A 20927-nucleotide genomic window follows, 5' to 3' on the forward strand; every position below is an offset into this window, starting at 1 on the left:
TCCTTGCTTTTGTCTTTTATCTTCCTGTCCTTGCTGTCTTCCCTCCACTTCTTTTGCATTCCTGTAATAGAACTATGGTCTATCTTTGTGAACTGTCTTCAGTATTCGTTTCCTCCTTCTCTTTCTCTCCTCTCATTTCTTTCTCTTTCTTACTTTGTGTTCTGTTCCCTATTCTCATATTTTCTCACTGTTCCTTTCTTCTTCCACCCCAGCCCTGAAACCTTTCTCTATATTATACATTTCTAATATCCCATCAGTATTTCCCAGCCATCTCTATCTATGCCTTCCAGCCATAGGGTTTGGAAGTTTTTACCAGACACCTGTTAGCTAGAGAAATAAACCAGCTAGCCAGAGACAGGTGTGAAAGAGCTTGGGTGTTTCCCTGCTCAGGGGCAAAACCTAAATGCGATGCTAACCCCCACTCCTTCCAGCTGCTGGGGAAGGAGAGAGTGCTGAAACTCTTAACAGGGTACTTTAGCTGTTTAGGGACTCTGTTGGTTACATCAACATTGTGCAATTAGGGATCTGATTAAATTTTTAGGCCACCACTAAACCTACTTTGGTGTACATGCTACAGATTGCTACCTAGGGCGTGTGTGTCTCTGCTGCTTAGTTACTCTGCATCTCCCTCAACTTTCTGGCTGGTCCTAGAAGGGTTTAACTGTCTGATACTGAATGTGATTTGTCATGGTCAATATTGTCATGTAACTCAATTCTTCATACTGTGTACAGGTAGTAAAATTCTGTAAAGTAGACAAACCCATATAGGTGATGCATTACTCAGCTGTAGACTGTTGGTCTAGGCCAGTGGCTCCCAAACTGGGGTTTGTAAAATGTTACAGGGAGTTCTTGGGGGGGGGGGGGGGGGTCGTGGGGGAATTCCCAAATGGCAGACAGAGCTGTCCCTAGGAACCCCGTGCAGCATGGGGCCAGCAGCACAGAGCCCCTGGACTTCCAAGAGCTCAGCAGATCGAAACAAGCATATCTATCACACTAAGAAGATTTAAACTTCAAGAATCCTTATAAGAAATGGACAGGGAGATGGATATTTTTTGCTTCTTTTTTTTTTTTTTTTAAATTAAATCAGCAGCTAGTATTGGTTTTTAAAATTATTATTAAGAACAAGTTTAAGCTTTGTTGTAATGTGTGTTGTTTGCCTGGACTGCTTAAGACCTGAATGCTTGTGTAGGAGAAACTCTTTGCGTTGGCTTTTTAAATACCTTCATGCTGTTTCACATCTGATACTCCTTGATAAAACACAGGCTTATTCAAAGTGATACAAGCTACGAGAGTGAGCTTTTGGAAGAGTGTTGCCGTTTTCATAAAGTAATAAAAATACTATAATGATAAATAAATAGTGTGTAATAAGCCTGTCATAAAAACTAATTTTATATTTCTAAGATCACTGCTTTTATAATAGGTTTCAGAGTAGCAGCCGTGTTAGTCTGTATTCGCAAAAAGAAAAGGAGTACCGGTGGCACCTTAGAGACTAACAAATTTATTAGAGCATAAGCTTTCGTGAGCTACAGCTCACTTCATCGGATGCATTTGCAAATGCATCCGATGAAGTGAGCTGTAGCTCACGAAAGCTTATGCTCTAATAAATTTGTTAGTCTCTAAGGTGCCACCGGTACTCCTTTTCTTTTTGCTTTTATAATTTATACTCGGGTAAAGGAGAAAATCCCTGGAAATATTCATTTTTAGTAGGGGGTTTGCAAGACTTGACATTTTAGTGAAAGGGGTTCACAGGTTGTTAAAGTTTGGGAACCACTGGTCTAGGCTGAACGTAGTGACAAGGTCAGGGCAATAGAATTCCTATTTTTGAATAAAATAAAACTTCTTTAGGAGTATTGTCTTAAAAACTTTCAACAGTATTTGAGTCGTTACATCACTTTAGAGTAAAATGACATTAGATGAAAACAACAAGGAGTCTGGTGGCACCTCGAAGACTAACAGGTTTATTTGGGCATAAGCTTTCATGGGTAAAAAAGCTTATGCCCAAATAAATCTGTTAGTCTTTAAGGTGCCATCGGACTCCTTGGTGTTTTTGTGGATACAGACTAACACGGCTACCCCGCTGATATTTGACGTTAGATGAGCCCCTTTACACTGTGTGTAATGTAACAGAATACTTGTTTCCAAAAGTTGTTATGCCAAAATGGTTATTTACTAGAGGTGATTATAGTGCAGTCCCAGGGCCAAATGTGACCCATGAAATTCTAAAATAGTAGCTAACTCAAAAAGCAATCAGTGCACTTTTTTTTTTTTTTTTTTTTTTTTTTAAATCACAGGAAAGTGTAGATCCAAGCAGACTTGCATTGTTGCATTTGGTTTTCATCTGTTACATATGCTTAAAACCGAAATAGTTGTTCTTGGCAAGTTGCCAATGGGACCTTCCATCCCAACTCTGGTGTAGTACATGCTTTGGACGCATTGGCTTACAGTTTTAGTAGTATCTTAGGTGTTCCTACCGCCATGCTGAACTCTGCACTTAAAAGTCGTCCTGGTTAACATTGTGTCGTTATTAGCTTTCTGATCTATTAGAGAACATACCCGTTTAAAGTCACGCAGTTTTCCATTATAAGGTTGTTTGGCTCGCTGTGCTGGGCATACCAGTCGGGGAGCTGGGTCGGGGCGTGGGGGGCATTCCAGCTGGGGAGTGGACAAGCCCCCGACCTGGCTCCCCAGCAGGAGCCCCGGGTGGGCAGAATGGGACAAGACCCCACTCCCCAGTTGGAACACGGGGCACAGTGGGGCAACCCCCCCCAACCCCGCTCTCTGGCAGGAACACTGGGTGGGCGGAGCGGGGCAAGCCACCACGCCCTGACTCCACTACGCCCCTGCCTCAACCAAGCTTCTCAGTCATCATTGGTGAGTACAGAATTAAATTGTTTACGATTATTTAAAAATTATACTGTATATGTATATTATGTCTTTTGTGTGGCGAAAAAGATTTCCCTGGAATCTAATGCCCTCCGTTTACATTAATTCTTATGGGGAAATTGGATTCGCTTAGCATTGTTTTGCTTAAAGTAGCATTTTTCAGGAACATAACTACAATGTTAAATGAGGAGTTACTGTAGGGAATAGCTTTTAAATTGGTTCAAGCAATGGGTGCCTTTTAACTACAGTGTTTCTGCTCTTAGCATCACCATGTTGTTAAGAAGACGGTAAGTATTTCAATTTCTATCATAAATCTTCAATTTAAAAATTACACCAGAAAGACTTGATAAACCATAATTTCCAAATTTTTTTTTGTTCAGCGTTATTTTGTGCTGGTGTTTTTGATTCTGTTGTAAAACATCTGGATTATATTTAAATTGCACACGAAAGGTGTTTAAAAAATTCTGCCCAAATTAGCATTTTGGGTAATATTTTAGCAAAATAAGATATACTGAATAGCTGGAATCTGTGGTCACTTTCTGAGCAAAAATTTTTCAGTTTCTTAGTAGAGCTGAGAAAGTTATAGTCCCAGAAAAGTTCAGTTATACTCCTTTGCATTGGAACACTCCCACGCCCAGCCTCATTAATTCTTGTTTATATTTAAGTAAGATAAAGGCATTTTGTGTCTTTTTATTCTTTTGCTACTTGTGAAAGTGAAAGACTAACAGCCCTGGCTTGATCCAGAAATGATGTAATAAGTATACCCTTTGTGGGCTTCTTTGCACAGATCTTCCAAAGCACTTTGAACCTACCTTGTAATATTGCAACTCTTGTAGGCTACTGTACAGAAACTCGGGACTATCACCTATGTTTGAACTGGTCTGAAACCATAACATTAATTTACACTTTTGAGTCAGAGTATTTGAACATAGATCTTCAAAGGTGAAATGCTAGTCCAGTTTCTTCTCACTATTTATTTAGCTCACAATAGAACGTGTCTATAATGTAGCATGTTATGTTGTATAGTGCCTATTATTCACTAGCCAAATGGGAATCATTGTATAAAGCCATACATTGCAACTTTATCATTTTTTTAAACTATAGGGAAAGATTTTTTTTTTCTTTTCTCATTTTTGAGGGTATGCACACATGATAGTGGAGATTATGAATTTAAATGATGAAACACCAGACTAACTTTATTTGGATGGTGGAACAAACCATGAGACACTCTTCAGTACTTCTAGCTACTACAAACTGATGAAAGGTGGGAGGCAAAGATGGCCTCTTTACTATGGTTGGGGTTTCTCTTCCCCCAAGTTAGAATGCCTTTTCTCCACTCTCACCTCGTTTTAAGGAGACAATGAGGTGTTGTAGCTTCATATAGTTAATATACTGCTAACTGCTGCTAAGTCCTGAATATTGCCCTGGCTTGATGCAAATGACTGCATTAGAACATCACCAAATATTGCACAGAGGGATTTGATGCCTCAGTGCACCTCTGATCGTTTGGTCACAGATTGTTTAATCTGTGGGAAGTTTATCTTTCCCTGCAACTCTCAAATTTGCAATTACAGGTAAGCCCTCACAGAGGCCAACTCATCTGAAGGCTAGAGATATACCCCATATCAAATGAGCTGGGTTAGTATGTCAATATAGAAAATCTCAACTGAAATTAGTGAGTTGCACATCACCAGGATGAAACACGCCAGGGTAATTTTTGGTCATACCATAATGCCTATGTATGTTCAACTGAAAGAATAGTTTAAACCCCTCAATTCAATTAATATCCTTTTAGGCTAGTGCACTTCCTGGCAAAGACTGTGCATTATAAGCTTGGACCACATTAACCTGCTGACTAGGAATAGATGGCTAGGATCAGTGCAGTCATGTTTCACTCACATTTATTATCAAGAAGTAATATTCACTACTGAGGTAGATGATTATTGTAACCAAACTGGCTGCCTAAATGCAGTGCTTACAAACTAGGGCAAGAGTCATTTCATGCTTTGTAGTCCAGAGACGCGAGATGCCGTTGAGAGGAAGGCAGAGTTGAGATCTGTTTCTTCTGGCAGCTTACTTGTATACCTGGTAGATGATACTGTTTCCCAGGTTCTATACTGAGAGTGGTGATATCAAGGGAACATTACAAGTAGGCTTGGCAGAATTGAATTTTTTTTTTTAAATAATTTCAATGGATAAAATCTGTTTTAAAAACAAAGGGCTAAAAACTATCAATTTAAAATCTTCATAGTTGGGAAATTGTGGGGGAGTCAAATTATTTGACAGACATTGAGATTCAGAAAATTAGCTTTATAGCTGTTAAAATACAAATTGTCAACATATCAAAATATACAAAGTAAATATCCTTAAGTCATACTCTGATATTTCTCAAGCAGCCCTTTTTCTTAGTTTGCCTATTTACAAATTTAGATGATCATTGATGGAAATATTTTTTCATAGGCTTGTGTGTATGGTAAAATCGATGTTTAGTGACATTTACTGATAAAAATCTAATCCTTCTAAGCCTAATTACAGTATTTGTGTTGGAGAATTAGCTTAAATGGTAAAATGTTTGCTTAGCAGATGAGAAGTAGGAAGCGGTGTGTAGTACTCTGATTGTTTTCAAGACCTTGTATGAGACCATTTCTGTGGAAGTCATTCCCTCCTTGACCATTTCAGCCACCGCTGTTTGATAAGTTTCTAGGTTTTCCCTGTTTTAGTTTTTAAAAAAAGAATAGCTAGTGTTTCTAGTCTGTTGGGCCCAGATTATTTTAATGTTTGTTATTCACATCAACTCAGTACGGGCACTATTACATTGTTGATTTTGAACTAATAAGACATCTACTTAACATGGTTATTGGGTAATGAGAGAGCAAGATCCTATATAGATGTATTGCTTTTCTAATGTTAACATATAGTAGGTGGGATTTGTTCACTGCTCTTTGTCAAACTGTGTGAAATCTGAGTACATTTATATGTGCCTATTTAATTTTTTTCTGTTCTTGTATATTTCTAATTTTTGTTTTGTTCCTTTCTTTCTTTTTCTTTTTTTTTCTCTCATACTGCCCTGTGAGTTTGTTGTTGGGTCTGAAAAGGTAGGCTGTGATAGATTATATTTAAAATTAGTTAGTTTTTCATGTGCTGCCTTTCCATTCTGTCTTCATTACATAGTTAAGTATTGCTTGTGTATGTTTGTTTTCCAGTACAACTAAGAATTACCGCTGGACCGTTGTTATCATGGGTTCACTTCTTTTAGCATATGGCAATTCTATTTGATGGCAATGCTGGAATTTTTTTTCATAGAATACGCACAATTTGCTGAGATGGCTGCTGACCTCTGGAAGCTGCTTTATTTTGTAAACTTCAAAGACATGAAGCTACTGCCTGTGTTTGTTTTCAAAATTTAAAAGTTCTGTCAGTGATGGAAATTAAATGCTGTAGCTGGATTTTTAAAGGCTCAATAATGTTATGAACAGTGATATTTGTTGTTATGCATGCTAACCAGAATTGGGAATTGATTGAATTTGGTGGGAATTTTTTTTTTTTTTTTTTGCAGCATTTTGCATGAAAACTTTGCCAATTCATTTTGCATGGTTTCTGAACCTTCAGTTTTATTTTCTGACATTCTGAAGAATCAGAAACACCTCCAAACTTTTGCTAAATGGTTTGTGGTGAAATTTACTTCTAGTTTGAAATTTAATGATTTAACATTTTTGCCCATTCTGAATTTTGCGCATAATTATGGCAGTCACCTTGGGCAATTTTAGCTGGAGACAGTAAAATAGGGGAGGAACAGAGCAATGCATATAAAGTCAAATGCATGGCTGCAATATATATGCACCAGATGTACATGAGTCAGGTGGGGATGGAAGTGGCCAGGACTCTGCCTTCTGGTTCTATCACCAGAAGTGGCACATAGGTACGTATTGTGTCCTGCACATGCAAGTTGATGAAGTGCTTGACATTAAACCAGAAATATGGACACTCAGAATAAGGTAAGCAAGTTTGATGAAGGCGCTACAGTGGCTGTTAGTCGTAACTGTTTTATTGTGGTAGCAGACAAGCCTTCTGTTTTCCACCGGCACTCAACAGTGCTCCCAAAACAGTACTGATTCTTACTACTTAAGAGGGTTTTGTTTCTTAAAAACATAAGAGCTACTGCATAAAGATGGAACTATGTTTGAAAGCACATTGTAAGCCATCCTTGCAGTAGTCAACCACATGCAACTCTAGTGAGTGGGGAACCTTAAAAAATTCAGGTTTTGAATGGTTATGTGAATCTGTGGGGTATCCCATAAGACCATGTAGTCCTGTAAGTGACAACACCCTTGATGATTTGGGATAGGATTAGTGGACTTGCTACCACTGGCCAGTATTTTTGGTGGATGGGGTGCTTTTTCATCTGGTGTCTTCAGCAATCACTGTCCATCAAAAACCTTGGATTGCATTATGGGGGGAAAAGGAAGAGCAAGCAAGTACAATGGCTCTCTGTTTATGCCACTCCCTCTGAAAGAATGTAGAAAATGACTTCTAACCCCTGTCACTATGTGGGAATTGGCTTAGATTACAGGGAACCAGAACCCTGGTGACTCATGATTAACCAACCAATGCATCCCTTCTTCCCCCCACCCCGAAAAAAAAAGGTATAACCTCCTTATTATATTGTAAGATTTTGCACCAATTTCTTCATCTCAGGCCGCATAGCATCACTAGCTGGGACAAATAATTTATTTCATGATTTATTTACACTGGAGAAAATCACCAAAAAAGTGATTTTTATATTTTAGCAATAAACATAGTATTATACATTTGATTACAGACCAGCATTTTTTCAGTCTAGTTCTGAATTAATGTTTTTACTGACCCTTTTTGTAGCTGGGTGACTTTAAAAATAAAACCAAACAAAAACCCCAAGCATCTGGTGAATTAAGTTTTGTTATCTGTGCGTTGAGGGTGGATTTTGTTTACATGAACGTTCACCTTTTCACTTGGCAGAGACATTTGTATATTATTAAAGCACAAGTTGGAAAAACTGCACATTGCTGTAACCACTATAAAAATTGTTCACTTGGATGACTTAGTTCTTCATAAACAACAATGAATTATAGATAGTTATTTAAAAGTGGATGTTTTTAATGGGGATGTCAGTTACTCTATATGAACAGCATTTACTGATACCTGGGCTTTGCTGCAGGAAATGAATGTATTTACATGTTGCATATATAAAACCACATGTCCACAATGTAAATAATTTCCTAACGCAGTATATTTTGGGGAAGAAGTATGAACCAGTTGATAGGGTGCTGCACTGGAACTCTGCAGACCTTGTTCTACTCCTTCTGCTGTCAATGACTGGCTGGGTGACTTTGGGCAACTAACGTCACCTCTCTGCTTCAATTTCTCACTCTGTAAATTGGGGGTAATAATAGTTCTTTTGTAAAGAAATTTGAGATATATTCATGAGAAGTGATATTTAGCTCTTAAATATCAATCTGGAAAATATTAGTTATTGTGACTATCTTCTGATCTTTGGGGTGTAGTACGTTTTATTTAAAATACATTTTTTGGCAGCATTTATTATTTTAAAGGCAGAACTAATATAGCTGTACACTGAGTGAATCTCTTGCTCTTTATTTAATTTCATGTATAATCTTTGAAATCAAAGAACAAATAAGCAAATGGTAATATCCAATGGAGCAAAATTTTATTATTTTTTTGCATCAGACTTATAAAACAAGTGAAAAAGTCTGCTTAACGTAGTCCAGACAGCAGTAACCAGAAGCAACTTACTTTGCTTTTTCTTTTTTCATAAAACTATACAATGGAACGGAACTATCCGTTGCAATTAGTTGCATTTTTTATTTCTACTTGGTGTCTTAAAATTCATACATCTTTATTTTTAAATCATTCCTGCTAAAGTATTGATTGCTAGCACTTTGCTTTAAACTGAGAATTTGCATCTTTCGTGAAGCGTAGCTTTAATATAATTCTCTGTTAAAAGATATTTTGTCTGTCCTTCAAATTCACCAAAAGTTTGGATTCCTGGCTGTAACACCAACATTTGAAAAGAAACTATTGTCGTATTATTGGTCATGACAACTTGATATATTGGTTAATATGGGAGAGAAGTACTTGGATGAAAATTAATTAAAAAGTAAACTTTCTAATTAAGAGAAACTATAGATCATAATTTGAAAGAAAAAGTAATGCCAAGTGTCCTTCATTCTAAGGAATGTGTTACTGAGGTAGAGATAGGTTGGAGATATTACAAACAAAACTAAAATAGCAATGATTAGATAGTCATAGATTCATAGATACTAAGGTCAGAAGGGACCATTCTGATCATCTAGTCTGACCTCCTGCACAGTGCAGGCCACAGAATCTCACCCACCCACTCCTATGAAAAACCTCACCCATGTCTGAGCTATTGAAGTCCTTAAATCATGGTTTAAAGACTTCAAGGAGCAGAGAAACCTCCCTCAAGTCACCCAGGCCCCATGCTACAGAGGAAGGCGAAAAACCTCCAGGGCCTCTCCAATCTGCCCTGGAGGAAAATTCCTTCCCGACCCCAAATATGGCGATCAGCTAAACCCTGAGCATATGGGCAAGATTCACCAGCCAGATACTACAGAAAATTCTTTCCTGGGTAACTCAGATCCCATCCATCTAATATCCCATCTCAGGGGATTAGGTCTATTTACCCAAAATATTTAAAGATCAATTACTTACCAAAATCCCATTATCCCATCATACCATCTCCTCCATAAACTTATCAAGTAGAATCTTAAAACCAGATAGATCTTTTGCCCCCACTGCTTCCCTTGGAAGGCTATTCCAAAACTTCACTCCTCTGATGGTTAAAAACCTTCGTCTGATTTCAAGTCTAAACTTCCTGGTGGCCAGTTTATACCCATTTGTTCTTGTGTCCACATTGGTGCTGAGCTTAAATAATTCCTCTCCCTCTCCTGTATTTATCCCTCTGATATATTTATAGAGAGCAATCATATCTCCCCTCAACCTTCTTTTAGTTAGGCTAAACAAGCCAAGCTCCTTAAGTCTCCTTTCATAAGACAAGTTTTCCATTCCTCGGATCATCCTAGTAGCCCTTCTCTGTACCTGCTCCAGCTTGAATTCATCCTTTTTAAACATGGGAGACCAGAACTGCACACAGTATTCTAGGTGAGGTCTCACCAGTGCCTTGTATAATGGTACTAAAACCTCCTTATCCCTACTGGAAATGCCTCTCCTGATGCATCCCAAAACCTCATTAGCTTTTTTCACAGCCATATCACATTGGCAGCTCATAGTTATTCTATGATCAACCAATACTCCAAGGTCCTTCTCCTCTTCCCTTACTTCTAATTGATGCGTCCCCAGCTTATAGCTAAAATTCTTGTTATTAATCCCTAAATGCATAACCTTACACTTCTCACTATTAAATTTCATCCTATTACTATTACTCCAGTTTACAAGGTCATCCAGATCCTCCTGTATAATATCCCGATCCTTCTCCGAATTGGCAATACCTCCCAGCTTTGTATTGTCTGCAAACTTTATTAGCGCACTCCCACTTTTTGTGCCGAGGTCAGTAATAAAAAGATTAAATTAAGATTGGTCCCAAAACCGATCCCTGAGGAACTCCACTGGTAACCTCCCTCCAACCTGACAGTTCGCCTTTCAGTAGGACCCGTTGCAGTCTCCCCTTAACCACTTCCTTATCCACCTTTTGATGTTCATATTGATCCCCATCTTCTCCAATTTAACTAATAATTCCCCATGTGGCACGGTATCAAATGCCTTATTGAAATCTAGGTAAATTAGATCCACTGCATTTCCTTTATCTAAAAAAATCTGTTACCTTTTCAAAAAAGGAGATTAGGTTGGTTTGGCACGATCTACCTTTTGTAAAACAATGTTGTATTTTGTCCCAAAAATATGGGTACTAGCAAAATTCTTCTAATCTCTCCTGTCCTCTGCTCTCAGTCCCAATTATAATTTGTTTATATCACAGCAGACAATACTAAATATTAGAATGAGACCCATTTGCACAGAATCCAAAAAAATCTGAACCTGTGCTGAAATCTGGTTAAAACTTTAGAGTCTTGCACCTCATAGTGAGAGGCAGCCTTAGCTTTCACTCAGAATTTTCTTCCTGTTTCCTTTTGTTTCAGCCATCTTTATAAAGTATACATTTAATGGAAATCTAAAAAGGGTAATGCAAGTGCTGCAGTTTCGTTGACAGCTGTGGGACAAAATGGGAAAGGTTCTTGGATTCAGTCCCACTACTTGTCCCTTTCATCATCCCAATCATGGATCCGATGTGATATGTATAAGGGGCTTTTAAGAAGACTAGATAGTGGGGAGAGGTCATTTCCAGTCTTTCTGGATGGGCAATGGCAACAGAAGGCATATTTTCTTGTCTCACTGTGTGATGTCTTCTGCTGCTTCTTTTGCGACAGTAATATTAGCTTTGGTTGGTTACCTGTCTGGTTCTAAATAGACATATCTGCCACTTTCTTCCATATTGCATCTTAAAGTCCATTTCTTCCCAGATACCTGCTAAAAAATGGCAAAAATTCTGATGGTTAGGTTAAGGGGCTGTCCTTTATGCACAATTGTCAAGGTTCCTTCCCCACTCTGAACTCTAGGGTACAGATGTGGGGACCTACATGAAAGACCCCCTAAGCTTATTCTTACCAGCTTAAGTTAAACACTGCTACCACCAAAGTGTTACACACAGAACAGGGAAAATGCCCACTTGGAAACGTCTTCCCCCCCCCAAATATCCTCCCAAGCACTACACCTCCTTTCCTGGGGAAGGCTTGATAAAAATCCTAACCAATTTGCATAGGTGAACACAGACCCAAACCCTTGGATCTTAAGAACAATGAAAAAGCAATCAGGTTCTTAAAAGAAGAATTTTAATTAAAGAAAAAGTAAAAGAATCACCTCTGTAAAATCAGGATGGTAAATATCTTACAGGGTAATCAGATTCAAAACATAGAGAATCCCTCTAGGCAAAACCTTAAGTTACAAAAAGATACAAAAACAGGAATATACATTCCATCCAGCACAACTTATTTTATCAGCCATTTAAACAAAACAGAATCTAATGCATGTCTAACTAGGTTGCTTACTGAGGTTTTTACAGGAGTTCTGACCTGCATTCCTGCTCTGGTCCCGGCAAAAGCATCACACAGACAGAGAGAACCTTTTGTTTCCCCCCGCACCCACCAGCTTTGAAAGTATCTTGTCTCCTCATTGTTCATTTTGGTCAGGTGCCAGCAAGGTTATCCTAGAATCATAGAATATCAGGGTTGGAAGGGACCCCAGAAGGTCATCTAGTCCAACCCCCTGCTCAAAGCAGGACCAAGTCCCAGTTAAATCATCCTAGCCAGGGCTTTGTCAAGCCTGACCTTAAAAACCTCTAAGGAAGGAGATTCTACCACCTCCCTAGGTAACGCATTCCAGTGTTTCACCACCCTCTTAGTGAAAAAGTTTTTCCTAATATCCAATCTAAACCTCCCCCATTGCAACTTGAGACCATTACTCCTCGTTCTGTCATCTGCTACCATTGAGAACAGTCTAGAGCCATCCTCTTTGAAACCCCCTTTCAGGTAGTTGAAAGCAGCTATCAAATCCCCCCTCATTCTTCTCTTCTGCAGACTAAACAATCCCAGCTCCCTCAGCCTCTCCTCGTAAGTCATGTGCTCTAGACCCCTAATCATTTTTGTTGCCCTTCGCTGTACTCTTTCCAATTTATCCACATCCTTCTTGTAGTGTGGGGCCCAAAACTGGACACAGTACTCCAGATGAGGCCTCACCAGTGTCGAATAGAGGGGAACGATCACGTCCCTCGATCTGCTCGCTATGCCCCTACTTATACATCCCAAAATGCCATTGGCCTTCTTGGCAACAAGGGCACACTGCTGACTCATATCCAGCTTCTCGTCCACTGTCACCCCTAGGTCCTTTTCCGCAGAACTGCTGCCGAGCCATTCGGTCCCTAGTCTGTAGCGGTGCATTGGATTCTTCCATCCTAAGTGCAGGACCCTGCACTTATCCTTATTGAACCTCATTAGATTTCTTTTGGCCCAATCTTCCAATTTGTCTAGGTCCTTCTGTATCCTATCCCTCCCCTCCAGCGTATCTACCACTCCTCCCAGTTTAGTATCATCCGCAAATTTGCTGAGAGTGCAATCCACACCATCCTCCAGATCATTTATGAAGATATTGAACAAAACGGGCCCCAGGACCGACCCCTGGGGCACTCCACTTGACACCGGCTGCCAACTAGACATGGAGCCATTGATCACTACCCGTTGAGCCCGACAATCTAGCCAGCTTTCTACCCACCTTATAGTGCATTCATCCAGCCCATACTTCCTTAACTTGCTGACAAGAATGCTGTGGGAGACCGTGTCAAAAGCTTTGCTAAAGTCAAGAAACAATACATCCACTGCTTTCCCTTCATCCACAGAACCAGTAATCTCATCATAAAAGGCGATTAGATTAGTCAGGCATGACCTTCCCTTGGTGAATCCATGCTGACTGTTCCTGATCACTTTCCTCTCCTCTAAGTGCTTCAGGATTGATTCTTTGAGGACCTGCTCCATGATTTTTCCAGGGACTGAGGTGAGGCTGACCGGCCTGTAGTTCCCAGGATCCTCCTTCTTCCCTTTTTTAAAGATGGGCACTACATTAGCCTTTTTCCAGTCATCCGGGACTTCCCCCGTTCGCCACGAGTTTTCAAAGATAATGGCCAAGGGCTCTGCAATCACAGCCGCCAATTCCCTCAGCACTCTCGGATGCAATTCGTCCGGCCCCATGGACTTGTGCACGTCCAGCTTTTCTAAATAGTCCCTAACCACCTCTATCTCTACAGAGGGCTGGCCATCTCTTCCCCATTTTGTGATGCCCAGCACAGCAGTCTGGGAGCTGACCTTGTTAGTGAAAACAGAGGCAAAAAAAGCATTGAGTACATTAGCTTTTTCCACATCCTCTGTCACTAGCTTGCCTCCCTCATTCAGTAAGGGGCCCACACTTTCCTTGGCTTTCTTCTTGTTGCCAACATACCTGAAGAAACCCTTCTTGTTACTCTTGACATCTCTTGCTAGCTGCAGCTCCAGGTGCGATTTGGCCCTCCTGATATCTTTCCTACATGCCCGAGCAATATTTTTATACTCTTCCCTGGTCATATGTCCAACCTTCCACTTCTTGTAAGCTTCTTTTTTATGTTTAAGATCCGCTAGGATTTCACCATTAAGCCAAGCTGGTCGCCTGCCATATTTACTATTCTTTCGACTCATCGGGATGGTTTGTCCCTGTAACCTCAACAGGGATTCCTTGAAATACAGCCAGCTCTCCTGGACTCCCTTCCCTTTCATGTTAGTCCCCCAGGGGATCCTGGCCATCTGTTCCCTGAGGGAGTCAAAGTCTGCTTTCCTGAAGTCCAGGGTCCGTATCCTGCTGCTTACCTTTCTTCCCTGCGTCAGGATCCTGAACTCAACCAACTCATGGTCACTGCCTCCCAGATTCCCATCCACTTTTGCTTCCCCCACTAATTCTACCCGGTTTGTGAGCAGCAGGTCAAGAAAAGCGCTCCCCCTAGTTGGCTCCCCTAGCACTTGCACCAGGAAATTGTCCCCTACCCTTTCCAAAAACTTCCTGGATTGTCTATGCAACTTCCTACTAGCTTCTTAACCCTTTACAGCTTCTTCACCTTCAACTAGCTTCTTAACCCTTTACAGGTGAAAGGGTTTTTCCTCTGGCCAGGAGGGATTTAAAGGTGTTTACCCTTCCCTTTATATTTATGACAACAATGTATATATTTTTGTTAAAGTATAGCAATATACATATTCTGATCCCCTCTCCCACAACACTCAAGTTTTTCCTTACTGCAAAAAAAAAAAAAAAAGTTTCCATTTGTTTATCATTGCCCTAACCACTTAGCTTGCATATTTAGTCCCACTCCTCCTTCCCATTTATTTGTCACTTTAGATTGCATGCTCATTTTGGCAAGAAGACTGTTTGTGTAGTGCCTAGTGAAGTGGCACCCTGTACCTGAATACGGGTTTCTGGGTGCTACTGCACTAGAAAAAATTATTACATTTTACTGTTTTAGCTGTTGCACCCAGCTACCTTTGCAGGGTTTGAGACCTCTGCCTACAAAAAGGGTCAGCATTAGAAAAATGTAATGTAAATACATTTTACTTTAATAAAATAATAAAAAAAGTCAGTTCACGGGTTTAGATGTTAAGTTCTGTTTTTTAACATTTTGTCATGAATTGAATTTAGTCACAACAAATGCAATTGCTGCTGTTAGAGGCATAAATCTCTGCTATTCTCATGTTTCCACACAGTTTTACTGAGTTTTCCCATTTTTTCATAAGGAGGTGTACCAGTTCATATGAAGTGCTCTGTAAATTTCCTGAGGTCCCTATTACACTCTTTCAAATTCTTTAGGGCAGTGGTTCTCAAACTTTTTTTTTTTTTTTCTGTGGACCACTTGAAAATTGCTGAGGGTCTTGGTGGACAACTTAATGATCTTTCCAAATGTTGTTTGTACCTTTAGGTAACTATTGTAAAGCACTTTGCATAAAAGCACTATATTAAAAAAAACCTTAATAATGTTTTAATATTTAATTTTTCTACAAATAAAAGTGCACAACTCATATTTTTAATATCCGTAGTCTTACCGTTCTAATGTGATGGATGTGCCCTCTCACTGGGGCTGGGGAGGAGTGAAGGGGGCCTCCCCTGCAGCTGCAGCCCTGGAGCTGGGGAAAGTTGCCTTTTTCTCTGTTCACCACAGCCCTGCATGTCCCAAATTCCCCCCCCCAACTCCTCTTCTAACCCATCTGCCTCCTACTGCCTATTATCTCAAGGCCACTACCTCACCTTACAAGTGAGTCTTCTCCAGAGTCCAGGCACCTAATTAGTGGAGCCACACCTGCGTGGCTCCACTAATTAGGTGGGTGGCCCTTCATTCTCTCGTGTGCGGCTTTCCAGGCATGCACCTTAGAGGGAACTGTCCACGGAGCAACTGAATGGAGCTCACGGACCACAGTTTGAGAATCTCTGCTTTAGGATTAGTCCATATATACACTGTAAATTTTAACTGAAATTTATAGGATTCCTTCTAATTTAAATTGGATTCTGAAATGAAAAATTTTCCTATTTAATTTTTAGATGGTAAGGTTGGATTATTTATATGAAAGGAGATCAATTTGAATAGTTTCAATTAACTGACCTTGGGGTTGATGGTTATTTCATTTAGTTGTTAAGTAAAAGAGTGGTCTTCAGGGAAGAGAAAGGCAGACCTACAAATCGGATGTCTTTTGGGAAACATTTATATGGATCATCAAAGATTTCATAGTGCTGTATAAACCTTAATTATTTGAACATGCCTATATGGTAGGTAAATGGTGTTATCCCTGTTTAATAGTTGAAAATACTCAGCCTCTCTACCTCAGTAACTTGCCCAAGTTCTCACAGCATGTCAGTGGCAGATCTGGGATTATTATTCAGGAGTTCCATTTTTGTACTCATCCGTGCTGCCTTTCAGTGATCCAGAAAGTAGGGAATCTAACAAAAGAATAAGCAACCCTGGATTTACTACTTACTCATCGATGGAAAGGGACTGAGAATATGAATAGTGGTTACAAGATGCTTGAATTAAAAATAATAAAGAATAACAGCTTTGGATTTTAAGAAAACAAATGTATGCATATTAAGAAAAATAATGGAGGAGACAGCAATATGGAATGGGAGAATATATTAAATCCACCAGTATGGAAGAAAATTGGAGCACTATAAAGGATATGACAAAGATTAATGGGTCTGAAAAATGGAAGGAATCAGGAATAGCTGATGAGCTTTCAGGAAAGGCTGTTCGTAGATCAGAAAGTGTAAAATAAATCTCTATTGGCACTGAACATGGAGAAGTGGGAGACATCCAAAAAAAAGCTGCTCTGCAGGGTAGATAAAAATCAATGATTTTTTTAAATTTAAAAAAACTTTTTTTTTTTTTTATAAAATGCTTTTTGAGGAAAAAATCTATCTTAATTAAAACTATTAGATCTCAAAGATCTCAATGTGGATTATTAATTCTGATTCTGTAGTATGAGACAATATATTTATGTAATGTTTAAGAAAAGTTTTGTAAATGAGTCCCAATAGTTCATGGATTAGGGATACAATTTTATGGGGTTCCGGGGGCTTCTGTATAGATTATTTAAATTAATCTTTCTATCCACCCAACGGAACTCAGTGCTCAGTCTAGAAGATACCATCAGAGATACTTAGTTTTGCAGTTCTTAAACTGTGGATTTGTGTCTCCAGAGATAACATGCTTGTTAACATCAAAAATGTTTTAAATAAATATATAGAGGTGAGAAATAACTGACTTCAACCCTATTGTCCCTCTGCAAATTTACGTACATAGTCAATCCCTTACCTCTCTAAAAGTGCAAAGTTTTAAAAAGTTCAGTGAATAGAAGATTGTTGAGGGTGAAATAGATCTGGACAAAGAGAAGAAGTCTGGAGATAAATGTGAGAAGGGAGGGACAGGCAATAGAAACAAAAGTGAAACTGTTTGAGCAGCATATTCCAGAAGTCTTGAGGTCTTTCTGAGTGTAGCCTTCATTGATTTGAGATCTACCATACCATTCTCTCACTAGAAGGGAAAACCTATCATGGCAGCAGAGTGTAAAAGAGACCCAGTTTGGGAATAAGAACCAGTCAAGAAATATGTTTGCTGATGATGTTTTAAAGTAAGTCACACGAATGAACTGGTGGAAGTCACTTAAGCACTTGGATTCAGAGACTGTTGAAGTGATAATCTCGCTTTTAACAGCAGTAGCCTCTTCTGCCGGTGAAGAAAGAGAATATTTTCTTCCATTGGATTAATTTATTCCAAATTGAGAAATCATTTGGGACCTGAAAAAGCAGGAAAGCTTGTTTTTCTTTTCCTGATTATGAACAATCAGGAAAATGAAGGTGAAGATGACTGAGTTAATTGCAGAAGCCAGTATTTTAAGTTTCTCATGTTGACTTGGTTGACATAGTAGATTTAATTTGGGGTTTTTAAAAAAATATTTAATTTAACTATTTTAGTTAAAAACAAACTTTAACAAAAACAAACCTGATTTTAAAAAACTTGAATGTTTAACTAAATTCAAAAATTCATATGCTTGTTTTGTTAAAATATTATATGTTTGCTGTTGAATAAAAAAATCCAGAATACATAATGTTGTTTTAGTTAAATAAAATAATTTAAATATCTGTCTGGTGATGTTCTCCTCCTAATACAGCATGGCAAGAAAATCCTCCAAATATTAATGATTAACCTGTCGAATTGGAGATAGTTCACCTACCAATGACTTCATAAATATCTAGTTCAATTACCTTTTGGTAAATGAAATAATCAAACAATCATTCATTTTCTGATATAGCTGTAAAACTCGTTGGAAAAGTTTTCAAAATAAGTCACTTAAAAATATATATAGTGGGTACCTTCTAAAAATGAAACCTACATCTATCTCTGAGTTGTGAAGAATATGTATTAAGGTATAACAACCAACAAGAATGCACTTTTATGTAGAAATCCATGATCAAATCGAGTCTTCCTGACTAGTGATTTTAAATTATGATTTAAATTGATTTGATTTAAACCAAATCCGCCTTGCTGCTCAATAAGACATGGTCATTGAAGAAGAGTAAAGACTTGGAGAAATTTAACCTTGGAGAGAAGATACTAGAAATGCTGAGAAATGTGTCTGAATAATATATTCATATTGGAAGAATCTCTAATGTTAGAGCACTAGGATTTGTGTGTACTTACAAATTAATGTAGATGAGTGACCGTTTTATTCAATCTTTCAAATGAAAAACTTAATTACTTTTAGTGCAAATATTTTCAGTCTATAGAATATCTATATATAGGTGTGTGCGTGAAGGCAGAGCAGAATGTTTGGAGGTTTGCTGAGGACTTCTGAGAGTATGTCTATGCTGCAGTTAGACACCTGGGGCTGGTCAGTGCCAATCAACTCAGGCTCACAGGTCTTGGACTCTAAGGCTGTTTGATTGAAGTGTAGACTTCCGGGCTTGGGCTGGAGCCCAAGCTCTGGGAAACCTCGCACCTCGTAGGGTCCTAGAGCCTGGGCTCCAGCCCGAGCCTGCAAGTCTACACTGCAGTAAAACAGTCCTGCAGCCCAAGCCCTGTGAGTCAGATTCTGCTGGCACAAGCCAGCCACTGTTTTTTATTGCAGTGTATACGTATCTTGAGAGGAGAAGTCTCTTCTGAGAAAGTGAATGATTTTTCTCCTGTCTTGAAGCATGAGGAGTCTCATGTGGGGAGTATATATTTGTTACTTTGCATCTGTTCCATTCACCAACTTCTTTCTGAGAAGTTCTGGTTAAGGAAGGCTAGCATCAAAACCACATCAAGAATCCATTATCCAGATCAGTTACTTTTCTAGTAATTGACTCTATTGAAGCATATATTTAGTTTAAAATTTTCAGCAAGCTGCCTTGTTTCTTGTAGCTTCCTTATTTGTGGTGGTTGGGGAGAGAGATGGGACTGAATGCTTGTGTTGCTCAAAAGCTATTTTTCTAGCTGATCTTTTACTTAGTGGTATAGGTGGTCTTTGAAGAGAATCCCATTCAGCTCTTGGCTGAAATGATGGTGGCAGTGTTGGTCCTGGAGGCTGAAAGTGTGAGTAAAAGTGGGAAGATGCTTAGATCTGCAACAAATCCATAGATAATCCATCCCCTCACAGAAAAAAATAAGTTGTATGCTATTTTAACATGCTGTTAGTTCTACAGAGCAAATATTTAATTACTAGAACATGAAAAGAATGATCTACTTCTATCAGCATTTTCCTCTTTCATAATTTGTAAGTAAAATTATTCTCTCTGAAAGGAAGGCTTTCTATATACAGTAGTGCTATATATTCAGAATATGTTGTCTGTATATCTCAAAATTTCTTGAGGGTGTTTGGTCTTTATTTTTCATTTTGCCCAGTACACTGGTTATAGTTGATGTTGGGCTGTTTGCTCAGTGATAGAGGGTGGATTGCCATTGTGACAGGTTCGGTCACAGAGATCCCCTTGGGACTGTCACCTGTTGTGCTGAGACTACCTCTGAGCCTGTTTTCTCTTCCAGTTTAGGCCTCCAGATCCTTGCCTTGTTGAGCAAGATATGCCAGTCTGCTCCAGCATAGACCCAGGGTCTGAACCACAGCCCCAAAAGCTGCAGATTTAACTTAAAACAGCTTAGCAAGTGCTCCTGTCTCTAGCACCCAGATACCCAGCTCTCAATGGGAATCAAACCCCCAAATAACTGTTTTACTGTGTATAAAGCATATATAGGGTAAACTCATAAATTGTCTACCTTCTATAACACTGATAGAGAGGTATGCATAGCTGTTTGCTCCCCCAAGTATTAATTACTTACTGAGTTAATTAATAAGCAAAAGTGATTTTATTAAGAATAAAAAATAGTATTTAAGTGGTTCCAAGTAATAACAGACAAAACAAAGTAAGTTTATCAAACAAAATAAAAAGAAACACGCAAGTCTAAGCCTAAAAAAGTAGGAAACTGAATACAGGTAAATCTCACCCTCAAGATGTCCCAATACGCTTCTTTCACAGACTAGACTCCTTCCTAATCTGGGCCCAGTCCTTTTCAGACCAACATTGTGGTTTATGGCTGGGTCCAGCAATCACTCACACCCCCTTAGTTATAGTTCTTTGTCCCAGTTTCTTTCAGGTATCTCTTTGGGGTGGAGAGGCCATCTCTTGAGCCAGCTGAAGACAAAATGGAGAGGCTTCCAGGGCATTTTATATTCTCTCTTGTGGGCAGAAACTCCTTTGTTCTTCTGTGCAAAGTCACAGAAAGTAGATGGAGTTTGTAGCTACCTGGACAATTCACATGTCCATGAATGATTTAGCTTTTTGCAGGCCGACGCCATTGTTTACATATTGGTTTGAATATTCGCAGGAAAGCTCAGATGTGGATTGGCATCTCCCAAAGTCCATTG

At 39.1% G+C, this 20927-nt stretch overlaps 1 protein-coding gene across 5 annotated transcripts in view; it reads left to right on the forward strand.

Moving 5' to 3' along the window:
* The window catches only part of TRAPPC9 (trafficking protein particle complex subunit 9), an 874505-nt gene that overhangs the window by 7135 nt on the left and 846443 nt on the right, over nt 1-20927 (forward strand). The window lies entirely within an intron of this gene.

This window comes from Dermochelys coriacea, chromosome 2 (genome assembly GCF_009764565.3).
Source record: "Dermochelys coriacea isolate rDerCor1 chromosome 2, rDerCor1.pri.v4, whole genome shotgun sequence".
NCBI classification, from domain to species: Eukaryota; Metazoa; Chordata; order Testudines; family Dermochelyidae; genus Dermochelys; species Dermochelys coriacea.